The 11,965-nt window shown below is 40.2% G+C and overlaps 1 protein-coding gene across 4 annotated transcripts in view; it reads left to right on the top strand.

Annotated features, from left to right (window-relative positions):
• CPAP (centrosome assembly and centriole elongation protein) overlaps nucleotides 1-11,965 on the top strand; it is a 62,290-nt gene that overhangs the window by 1,312 nt on the left and 49,013 nt on the right. The window contains exons 2-3 of one of the 4 annotated variants that reach the window (XM_072719742.1): nucleotides 8,139-8,273; nucleotides 9,010-9,204. The gene's annotated coding sequence lies outside the window, so the exon portion shown is untranslated. Of the gene's footprint in view, nucleotides 1-8,138; nucleotides 8,274-9,009; nucleotides 9,205-9,296; nucleotides 9,754-11,965 lie in introns of those variants that run through there. The other 3 variants (XM_025996616.2, XM_025996617.2, XM_072719743.1) reach the window with 3 other exon arrangements.

Genomic DNA, 11,965 nt, shown 5'->3' with positions numbered 1-11,965 from the left:
AGGCAAGCTGAGGGAAAAACAGAAGGTGACACCCCATAATCTACCCTTAAAATGGGATATATTTAACATTCCTCAGGCATTGGTTACTGCCTAAGAACAAAGGGAGGAGAGAAACAAATGGTCAACTGATGAAGATCACAGTCTTGCAGGACATGAAACTTCACTATCATTTCTGTCTTAATGATTTACAAGAAAATCTTAATAATAGATCTCCAGGAACCTCTAGATTTAATTTCCTGGAGCTCTAAAGTTACCTTCACCTCCAAAAGTGAAAACCTGCTATAATCAATCACTCCTTACAATCAAATGAACCTCTTTCTACTCATGGGTTCTGTCCTCAGACTTTAAATAAAAAACACCATTTTGTACCATAAGACATCTCAAGAATTCTTTCTTTACTGTTGCACTTGATGGTCCCACATCAAATGCAAAGTGAACAAATCTTTTAGAATTTCTTAAAAAAAAAAAAGAGTTTTATCTGAATCCAAGTGAGGACAGCTGCTCCAGATACACAATCTTCACAAAGAAGAGTGCTCTGGGGAAAGAATGTTTAATACAAGGTCATATATATATATATAACTATATATATATATATTTTTGTTATTGTTTTGTTGTTGTTATAATAAGAATTATAAATCATAATGGGGAAAGACATTCCAGAAGACTACAGACTTTACCTTGCTTTTGGTATGTGCAAGCTTGCAAGCTTTGGTGGTATGGGAACAGAACTTAGGGGGATTTTTACTTTTTAACTTGAAATATTTCTTTTAGATTATTTGCTAATAAAACAGATGCACAATGTGTGCTGGGGCAGAATTAGAGCCCCTGCTGTGAAGTTTGCCTAAGTCATTCTCACCTTGGTGAAAAATAAAGTGTGGCCTCCTTGGGAGCCCAGGAGCAGCGCCCACAAACACTAAAAGTTGAAACTTTATCAAGGCTCACACAAGCAGGAACTGGAGACAGTTATAGTCTGCCTAATCATAGAAGGAATGACCCAATACAGAGCCAATCTGCAAAGATCGGAAGCATGTTTTTTAATTTTTCTAAATTTTTAAAAATATTTTATTTAGAGAATGAAAGAGAGAGCACATGCACAAGCAGGAGGAAAGGCAGAAAAAAGATGGAAAGGGAGACTCAGACTCCCTGCTGAGCACTGAGCTGGATGCAGGCTCCACCTGGGCCCTGAGATCCCAACCTGAGTCAAAGTCAGATGCTTAACTAAGCCACTTAGGTGCCCCTTTTAACTTTTCTCTTTTCTCTTCTCTTCTCTTTTCTTTTTTCTTTCTTTCTTTCTTTCCTCCTTTTTCTTTCTTTTTTAACTCAGGCATTGAAGAAACTCTCAAACCACTAGCTCCTTTTAACTTTTTTCTTTTCTCTTTTCTTCTCTTTTCTTTCTTCTTTCTTTCTTCTTTCTTTCTTTCTTTCTTTCTTTCTTTCTTTCTTTCTTTCTTTCCTCCTCCTTTTTCTTTCTTTCTTTTTTAACTCAGGCATTGAATGAACTCTCAAACCACTAGCTGATCACAGGTGATAAAGAATACAATCTTTACAAAAATAGTTTTTAAAAGTCACTAGCCGACAGCAAGCAACCCATCACAAGCAACAGGAAATCATGGGGAGGAGAAAGATTCACATTTCTTCCAGAGTTGCCACATTATGATACTTAAAATGTTATGATACTCATAACAAAGTTATGAGGCATGCCATGGAACATGAAAATAAAGGCCCATTCAAAGGAAAAAATAAATTAATGGAAACTACGCATGAGAAAGCATGAACATAGGATTTATTATACAAATGCATTAAATGGACTATCTTAAATATGCTGAAAGAGCTAAAGGGAAATATGGACAAAGAATGAAAGGAAACCAGTATAATAGTGTCTCAACAAACAGAAAATATCAATAAAGAGACAAAAATGATTTAAAAAAACAAATAGAAATTTTGGAAGTTAAAAAGTATAATACCCGAAATAAAAAATTCACTAGATGTGTTCAGCCCAGAAAGATTTGAGGAGGCAGAAGAAAGAATGAGAACACTTAGAGATAGGGCCATTGAGATGATCAAATCTGAGGAACAGAAGGAAAAAAGAATGAAGAAAAATGAACAGAGCCTCAGAGAGTTGTGGGATGTCATCAAGAATACCAACATATGTATAAGGGGAGATAAGGAAGAGATGAGAGGAATAAGGGGGCAGAGATTTGAGGAAATAATGGTCAGAAGCTCCCCAAGTTTGGTAAGATTAGGAAGCAGCACATCGATGAAGCTCCAAATAGGAAAACTCAAAAGAGCGCCACACCAAGACACATTATAATGAAGTTGCTAAAAGAGACAGGAATAATTTGTCCCATACAAGCAATTATCAAGGAGATCAATAGCCAATTTCTCAGCAGAAACTGATACTGGAGAGCTTGGTTCTTGTCTCACGGGGTCAAACAATGAATCTCGCAGACAGCAGAGTGAGCAAAGTGATAAAAGTTAAAGCAGAGATACAGAGAAAGCTCTCAAAAATGAGAGAGGTCCTAACAAGGTTGCCACTGAGGGCTTTTATGGTCTGTCTTTTAAAGGAAACTGACCAGGGAACTTGGTAAATTTCTTGTCAATATCAGGGTGGATATTTAGAATAAACATGGTGGACTTAAAACTATCATAATAACAAACTAGATGTTTTTGCAAATATGAGCCCAAACAAGGTGTTCCCTTCTTTGAGATTAATATCTCATCCATAACATTTCTTTACACCTGGGATTTCTGTGATTACTTAGTAGCCATTAAAAGGGGATAATCCCTAACATTGTGGAGCTAGGGAGCCAGGTTTATTTTTTGTTGTTGTTTTTATGATCTTATCTCTGTTTTCTTGGGATGGGTAGGAGCCTAACTCTGGGCCTTTCCCTCATCTTTCCCTGCCTAGCCCCTCTGCTCCTAACTTGTTCCTAAATCAAAACCCTGGGATCCCTGGGTGGCTCAGCGGTTTAGCGCCTGCCTTTGGCCCAGGGCACGATCCTGGAGTCCCGGGATCGGGTCCCGTGTCGGGCTCCCGGCATGGAGCCTGCTTCTCCCTCCTCCTGTGTCTGTGCCTCTCTCTCTCTCTCTGTGTCTATCATAAATAAATAAATAAATCTTTAAAAACAAAACAAAACAAAACCCTGGAGGCCAGAAGGATAACATATTTGAAGAGCTGAAAGAAAAAAAAAACTGTCAACCGAGATTTCTACACCCATCAAAATATTGTCCAAAAAAAAATGAAGAAGTAAAGATATTTCTAGATAAATGAAAACTGAAGGAGTTCATTACTAGTCGGTCTGTTCTACTGGAAATGCGAAAGGGAGTCTTTTACTTTGAAATAACAGTAGACAGTAAAGTGAAGCCAAATAAAGAACAACTGGTAAAGGTAACGACATAGGTAAATATACAGGCCAATAGAATTATATTTTTGGTTTGTAACTCCTCTTTTTTCCTAAATGAAATAAAATAGACAACACATATAATATTATAAAGCTATGTTAATGGCCTCACAATGTATAAAGATGTAATTTGTGACAATAATACATAGAAAAGAGGGAGGGCTGGAGATATATAGCAGCATAGTTTCTGTATACTTTTGAATCTAAGTTGGGTTCTTCTTTAAGATTTTATTTACTTATTCATGAGAGACAGAGAGAGAGAGAGAGGCAGAAACACAGGCAGAGGGAAAAGCAGGCTCCCTGTGGGGAGCCTGATGCAGGACTCAGCCCCAGGACCCTGGGATCATGACCTGAGCCAAAGGCAGATGCTAACCACTGAGCCACCCAGGTGCCCTCCAAGTTGGTTTTAATCAAACCAGGTTGTCTTAAGCTTAAGATGCTAATTGTAGGGATCCCTGGGTGGCGCAGCGGTTTGGCGCCTGCCTTTGGCCCAGGGCGCGATCCTGGAGACCCGGGATCGAATCCCACGTCGGGCTCCCGGTGCATGGAGCCTGCTTCTCCCTCTGCCTGTGTCTCTGGCTCTGTCTCTGCCTGTGTCTCTGGCTCTCTCTCTCCTTCTATCTCTCAAGAATAAATAAATAAATAAAATCTTTAAAAAAAAAAAAAAAGATGCTAATTGTAATCCTAAAGGTAATCACAAAAAAATAAAAATAAAAATATTCATAAAAGGTAATGGGAAGGAAATCAAAATGGTATATTAAAAAAATCAATTAAACACAAAAGAAAACAATAATGGAGAAACCGAGGAACCAAAAAAGAAGACATAACAGCAAAATGGCAGAAGCTCATCATTAGCAGTAACTGCTTCAAGTATCCAAATAAACGGAAAGGTTGGCAGAATGCATTAAAAGAAAAAAAAAAAACCCCATGATCCATCTATATGTTGTCTGCAAGAAATTCATTTTAGATTCAAAGACGTAAATAGGTTGAAAAAGAAAAAATGAGTAACATGCAAATGGTAACCTAAAGATGGCAGGGAAAGCTACACTAAGACAAGTAAATTTTCAGTCAAAAATTGTTACAAGAGACAAAGAAGGACATTATCTATTAATAAGAGTCAATACATCAAGAAGATAGAACATTTATAAATAGGGGCACCTAGGTGGCCTAGTTGGTTAAGTGTATAATTCTTGATTTTGGCTCAGGTCATGATCTCAAGGTCCTGCGATCAAGCCCTGCATTGGCCTCCTCACTCAGCAAGAAGTATTCTCTCTCTCCTTCTCCCTCTTTAAAAAAAAAGTCTTTTTTTAAAGAACATTTATAAATATATACACATCTAACAAGCAGAACTTGGGGTCCAGGGATCAATCTGAAGCAAACATTGACAGAATTGAAGGAGGAAATAAGATTAGTTCTACAATAATAGCTGGAGACTTCAATATCCAATTTCAATATTTGATAGAACTAGAAATAATATTAATAAAGAAATAGACACTATAAATCAATAAGAACTAAAAGACAAATATAGAACATATAATAATTGCATAACACATGTTCACTTAATTCTTTTAAGTGAACATGAAAGTACTATAGGGTAGACCATATATCACGAATTTTCAGTAAATTTAAATAATTGAAATCATACAAAGTACTTTCTCTGACCTCAGGGGAATAAAGCTAGAAGTCCATGACAGAGAAAAACTGGAAAAATAGCAAATATGTGGAAATTAAACAAAACCCACTTAACCTGTGGGTCAAAGAAAAAAAATCACAAGGATAATCAGAAAGTACTTTGAGATAAATTAAAACAAAAACACATTATACCAAAACCTAGGTGATGCAATGAAACTGCTCAGAGGAAATTTATAACTGGTCAATGTCTATATTAAAAAAGAAGGAAGATCCCAAATTAACTCAAATTACACCCCAAAGGACTAGAAAAAGAAGAATAAATTAAACTCAAAGCCAGCATAAGGAAATAATAATGATTAGAGCAGAGGTATATGAAATAGTGAATTGAAAAGTAGAATTAATGAAATCAAAAGTTGGTTTTTGAAAAGATCAACAAAACTGACAAAATTTTAGATAGACTGACAAAGATAAAAGAGGAAAGGCTCAAATTGATAAAATCAGAAATGTAAGCGGGGGTCATTATTACTGGTCTTCTAGAAATAAGGTTTATAAGATAATCTATGAACAATCATACATCAACAAATTAGATAACCTAGATGAAATGGAGAAACTCCTAGAAACACAAACTACTACTATTTGCTTAGGAAGAAATAGAAAATATGAATAAATATATTGATTGAGTTAGTAATCAAAAGCCACCCAATGAAGAAAAGCCCAGAATCAGCTTGCTTCACTGAGGAACACATAGGAACTACTCACTATTTTGGATATGGATTCTAGGATATGCAAACTGGTAATTTTCATATTTGTGGAAAGTAAATGGGCTGGTTTAAAAATGTGTAATAGGGATCCCTGGGTGGCTCAGTGGTTCAGCGCCTGCCTTTGGCCCGGGGCATGATCCTGGAGTTCCAGGATCGAGTCCCATATCAGGCTCCCTGCATGGAGCCTGCTTCTCCCTCTGCCTGTGTCTCTGCTTCTCTCTCTCTCTCTCTATCATAAATAAATAAATAAATAAATAAATAAATAAATAAATAAATAAATAAATATCTTAAAAAAAAATAAAGATGTGTAATAAAAGCAGGGGTGCCTGAGTGGCTTGGTTGGTTAAGCAGCTGACTCTTGATTTTGCTTCAGGTCATGATCTTGGGGTCCAGGGATCAAGCCCTGCTTTGGGCTCTGTGCTCTGTGGGGAGTAGGCTTAAGCATACTCCCTTTCCCACTGCCCCTCTCCCTACTTGTGCTCTCTCTCAAGTAAATCTCTTTTTTTTAAAAAAGCGTCTTATTTGTTTTTTTTCGTCTTATTTATTTGAAAGACAGAATGAGTGGGGGCAGGGGGAGGCAGAGTTGAGAGGGAGAAGCAGACTTCCCACAGTACAGGGAGCTAAACATAGGGCTTGATACCAGGATCCTGAAACCATACCTGACCTGAAGGCAGAGGCTCAACTAACTGAGCTACCCAAGTGCCTTGACAAAGAAATCTTTTTTTTTTTCTTAGATTTTATTTATTCATGAGAGGCATAGAGAGAGAGAGAGAGCGAGAGAGAGCGCGAGCGGCAGAGACACAGGCAGAGGGAGAAGCAGGCTCCATGCAGGGAGTCCGATGTGGGACTCTATCCCGGATCTCACCCCAGGCTGAAGGCAGCACTAAACCGCTTGACCACTGGGGCTGCCCGATAAAGAAATCTTTTAAAAAAATATGTAATAAAAACCTAGAGATTGCTTTGAAAACTATCAGGCAATTACATAAAAATCTCAATTATTATTTTCAAGAAGATGGTAACTATAGGAGGTGTGACAAGTATAGTATTGCTCTGCTGTGATCATAGCAATGATTCAGGGCAGAATTCTTTGTGTATTCGACATTATTGCTCAGACATTCTAGAATGTAATGGATGTGATAATCCCTTTGTTATTTAGACTTACAGGTTTCCATGATATTTTGCTGCAAGTCCAATGCACCAGCAATAGTTTTATCTTTATTAAAACAGGATTTATTTTTTAAAAAGATTTTATTTATTAATGAGAGACACACACAGAGAGAGAGAGAGGCAGAGACACAGGCAGAGGGAGAAGCAGGCTCCATTCAGGGAGCCCCGACGTGGGACTCGATCCCGGGTCTCCAGGATCACGCCCTGGGCTGAAGGCCACCCACGCGTCCCTAAAACAAGATTTTAAACAAGCTGTCTTCCAGCATCCAACATGGTTGATAGAAACTACTTAACTGCGATAAAATTCTAGAAATCTGAGTTTGGAGCCTTAGTGAAGAGCTCCCTCTCTTCCCCATAGGTAAAGTGGGCTGTAGGTTTTCTTGCTTTTGCCTAGAGGCTGGATACTTGAATCTCTGTGTCGTCCTTTCTAGCCTGGGTGATGCTAGCATGGGGACCATTCTTTGACCAGGCCTACAACTCTGTCTTCTCTTAACAGAGCAGTCACTACTATCACCAGCCCAACAGTGGAAAGTTGTTAACTCTCTGAACATCTTTTATAGCCAGATGAACTATGTTAAAATAATATTATTACCAAACAATTTGATAATAATACAGCATTATTTTGTGTCTTCAAAACCATTTGACATGACCTGTAGGGCAGGGCTTTAATAGACAAAATGAGTTCAACAACAGTTGAAGTCATGACAAAAATGAAAGCACCTTGATGGATAGGTTTATGGTATAAATTGTGGTAATGGTTTCATGGGTGAATACTTATCTCCAAAAGTTGTCAAATTAACTATGTATAGCTTTTTGCATGTCAGTCATACCTCATTAAAGTGTTTTTTTGAAAAGTGAAAACACCTCCTGTTGCTTAATTTTTTACAAGGCAGGTGTTACGCTGTTTTTATATATCTTTAATCTTCTTGGCGATTCTATGAGGTGGGTATTGTTGTTATCATCCCCATTTTGTTGAGTGCTAAAGACTACAAAGCGTTTTGTAAGTCACCAAGGTAGGATTCGACATCAGGATTGCCTGACTCCAGAGCAGGGGCTCTTAACCATTGTAGTATAGTGCTCTCCTGCCTCCTGTGATGGCATAAAGGATTTTATGAGAATGGATGATTTGTGGTTGAAACCCATGGGATGGGAACTCTTAGCCTAATTATCTCTACAGCAGTACTTGAAGATGCAGCAGGATAGGAGCAACTGATGAGGCTGAATCTTTGATAGTCTGGCGTAACAGAAGCTGGAAGTCCCTCCCTCCTACCCCTTCTACCTTGTGATGGATTTTGAGGACCCTTCACATTTAGTGAGCAGTTTTGAGAATTACCTGGGCTACAGGTGAACACTTCCATATTAGTACCTTGATTTAACAACCGGTTAAGACTTGAGTGCGGTAAGAGACTCATTTATTAACAACCAGTATGGTACTACATGTCACGTTAGAATAAAAATACAGTAGTAAAATACGGGCATGAAATAGAGGATATGGTGACTATCCGAAAAGATACAGGTTTTAAGAGAAGCAATAAAACTTTTGGGCATGCTTTTTCAAGCCAAAAGACAATATAAAGGAAGAAGAGCATATGGATCCTCATAAAGCATCTTAAATAGTTGTGTGATCTCGAAAGTCTTGGGCTTTGGTTTCCTTGTTCATAAGGGAAATTTTTTAAAAAAGCAAATTCAAAACCTTTAGGGAAAGTATTTTTGAAGTAGTTAGCACAGCAATTTTTTGGGGGGGCGGGGCACATTTCTGTGAAAGTGCTTTTCAGTTATCTGTAAGCCGCGGGGCCTCGTCCAGCCCCACTTCTCTGTGGGGCGATTAAGGACACAGCCCCCGAACTGTGCACTTGCAGTGTCCGAGGAGTTCAAACAGGTAGTGGACAGGCAGAGCCCGACCACGTACCGTCCACACGAGGAGGGGGGGGCGCATTCTCACCGGGCTACGTCTGCCTGAAGGTGCGTGGGGCCGTCCGACCCCGCCACAGCCTCCAGGGCCGGTCCGTACTGTCAGCCCTGAGTCTCGGCGTCCCCTGCTCTCCTAGGAACACGGAGACCGCCTTCTCGCAGAGGCGCGCTCCTCGGTCCTCAGGGCGGGGCGGGAGCCGCGCAGGGAACAGCTCCGCGCCGTCACGGAAGTTCGCTCCAGGAACGGTTTTTTCCCGCCCGCCCAGCCGCCCGCAGACTCCAACCACAAGCCCGCCGCCCAGGCGGAAGGCGCCTCGCCGTGAATCCCTTAGGTAACGTCCGTCGCGGCGACCCAGCTGGGAATGGTAGTTTGCGTGAGTCCTCCAGGGCCCGCGCGCAAGTGCAGAGGGGGCCGGTGGAGACTACATTTCCCAGGAGCCCTCGGGTCGGGGGCGGAGCCGGCCTTGGGGGCGGGACTCCAGCCAGAGGAGGCGATTGTGGCGGCTCATTCATAAGTGCAGTGGTGGTTCTTACTGTGGTTTGAGTGGACTGAGAGGCCGAGGGACGGCGGAGCGGTAATTTGTGGATGGAAGGAGCCGGGGCGGGGGGGGGCGCGGGGGTGTGTGTTTGCAGCATGGCGTCCCAGTGTGCTGGCTGTGTGTGGGAGGGCTGGCTCCGGCGGGACGAGGGCGGCGGCGGCCAGCGCCAGGTCGGTGTTCGGCCCAGCTCGGCGCAGTTTGTGCGGAGCCTGCCTTTCAGGGGCTCTCGCCGCCCTTGAGGTGTGCTGTTCAGGAACGCTGGGAACACGGCCGGCTCGGGCACACAGTGCGGAGGGGCGTTGCTTTCCGTCGTCGGGCCCGGCGGTCACCGATGACCATCAGGCAAGAGCAGTCTTTTAAGGGTTTACTGTGGATTCGCGGTTTTCGAGGACCTGCGTTTTGGGAGACTGATAAGTCATCTCCTAAACCAGCTAGTTAAACGGTCGAAGGGTGACTTGGAATTAATTGCTCGTGTCCTCTTTTTCCTGCCAGGATGCAGAGCATTAATCCCTCCAGACTGCGTTAAGAATATTTACGTAGCACTCTGGGGGTAGCGAGGCTGTGACTTTGTTTCACACACATCTTCGTATCTAAAAAATCCGAGTCCGCATACTAATCCTCTCTAGGCATTTTACTGTATATATGTGTTCCCATTAGCAAGGCCTTAATATTAATAAGTAGCAGGTTAAAGTGAAACAGTATTTTTATTCTTCATGCTGACAGTAAATACACTTTGAGAATCATATTCATGAAATTGAAGGAATAGAGCTGCTTGTTTTTAAGTGGTTTGTTTTAAGATGAAGATGTCTTGAGTGCTGCAACACAACCATACTTGCACTTTTTAGTCTAGTAGGGAACTTGTCTAGTTTTTGATGTCACAAGATAACCTTGTAGCTTGTGTCCTTCCTAAATCTGGATTTCAAATTTTCCTGCTGAAGTCTTTTGAATTTAACATACATTACTAGGTTGATTTTGGTGAAAAGTTGTTACCTTTTAGACAGGGTTTCAACTCAAAAATAATTAGAATTAATTTGCTGAGAACAGACTTTTAAAAATTATTCAGCAAAAAGAGATATTCAGTAAACTGCCCTGATCTTAAGTGTACTACCCAAGTGTATACCCCGGTGTAATCACCAGCAGGTAAAGATAATAACACTCCCTATCAATCCTGAGGGCAGAAGCCTCTTCTCAGTCAGTGCTAACCCCAGCAAGCTAGATAACCATGAGTCTGACTTCTGTTCTTATAAATTTATTTCGCCTATTCTTGAACTTCATATTAAATGGAGACAGTATGAATTTGTTGAGACTTGGGCTCAACATTACTCATCCATGTTTTTTGTAGTAGCGGTTTTTAAAAATAAGTGAACAGCTGTGGTTCTCAGACTGGGATATCAGTGAGAAAAGTCACACTGTCACTTTGGTCTTTGTTTATTGAATAGTTTTGCGAGCATTCCTTTCGTCATGTTTTTCTCTGAGCAGTTCTACAAACTGATGATTCATAGTATTTGCATATACGAATTGAACAGTTTTAACAACTGTACCCATGACACTATTTCAGGATTCTACTTCAGAAAATGGAGCACAGTTATGTATGCCATTATACGCAGCAAAGCAACAAGGGAATCAGCAGTCTCTTGTTTTAAAATTCCATTAAATCCAGTTTTAATAAAATGACACTTTTTTTTGTTTGTTTTTGTTTTTTTTAGCCAAAAAACTTTGTTTTTATTATTAAACCTTGTACAAACCTGAAAAGTAAACAAAAAACTGGCAATAAACAACATGAAGTCTTCCCCCCAGCGGGAAGGAAGTTCAAACTGTAATAAATTAATATGTCAAACTTAGTTAAATAAATAGATAAATTAAATAAATTAATAATAATTAATAAATTAAATGTCAAACTGTAAGCCATAGGCAGAAGTTTACTGTCAAAAAGAGGGAAAGTACACAGCAAGGCCATAAAAACCGGACAATCACATTGGAAAACACTTGACTCTGTTTATGTAATTGTTAAATATTCCAAAAACAGTTCAGTCTTCTGCAACAACAACCAACAAAGTGTATCACAGGACGCTCCTGACAGTCCCACTGGCAAGCTCAGTGCAACAGGGGTAGCTACGGGCTTGGTGGATCCAATTATGAAACAAAGAACAGCTTGTGAAAATAGTTCCCTTTTTTTATTCCACACGTACTATACACACAACCGGAGAAGGGCAACAGCTACTCCATTATTATTTTTGTTGTTGTTGTTCAGTGATGTAAGCAGCACTTATAAATGTTACAAGAAAAACCCTGTAAGCATCCAATCCACCCAATGAAGAAATGGAAATGTAAGGCTTTTTCTTCATCTTGTCTTCGCACCCTCCCCACCCCCCACCAAGAAAAAGGCTCAAGTATTTAAAACTTTTTACAGGCGAATGACACTGTCTTTTGGTTCTTTCTCATTTCTCCCCTTAAAGACATGGTTATAGTAATTCTTTCCTTTCTCCATCCTCCTCAACCTACAGACATGCTTTTATTTCTCTTGTCTTAAAGAATCTTTCTTCACCGTGCTTCC

Source organism: Vulpes vulpes, chromosome 9 (assembly GCF_048418805.1).
Source record: "Vulpes vulpes isolate BD-2025 chromosome 9, VulVul3, whole genome shotgun sequence".
NCBI lineage: Eukaryota > Metazoa > Chordata > Mammalia > Carnivora > Canidae > Vulpes > Vulpes vulpes.
Note: the sequence above shows the minus strand (reverse complement) of the source record. Positions and strands in the feature narration are given on the sequence as shown.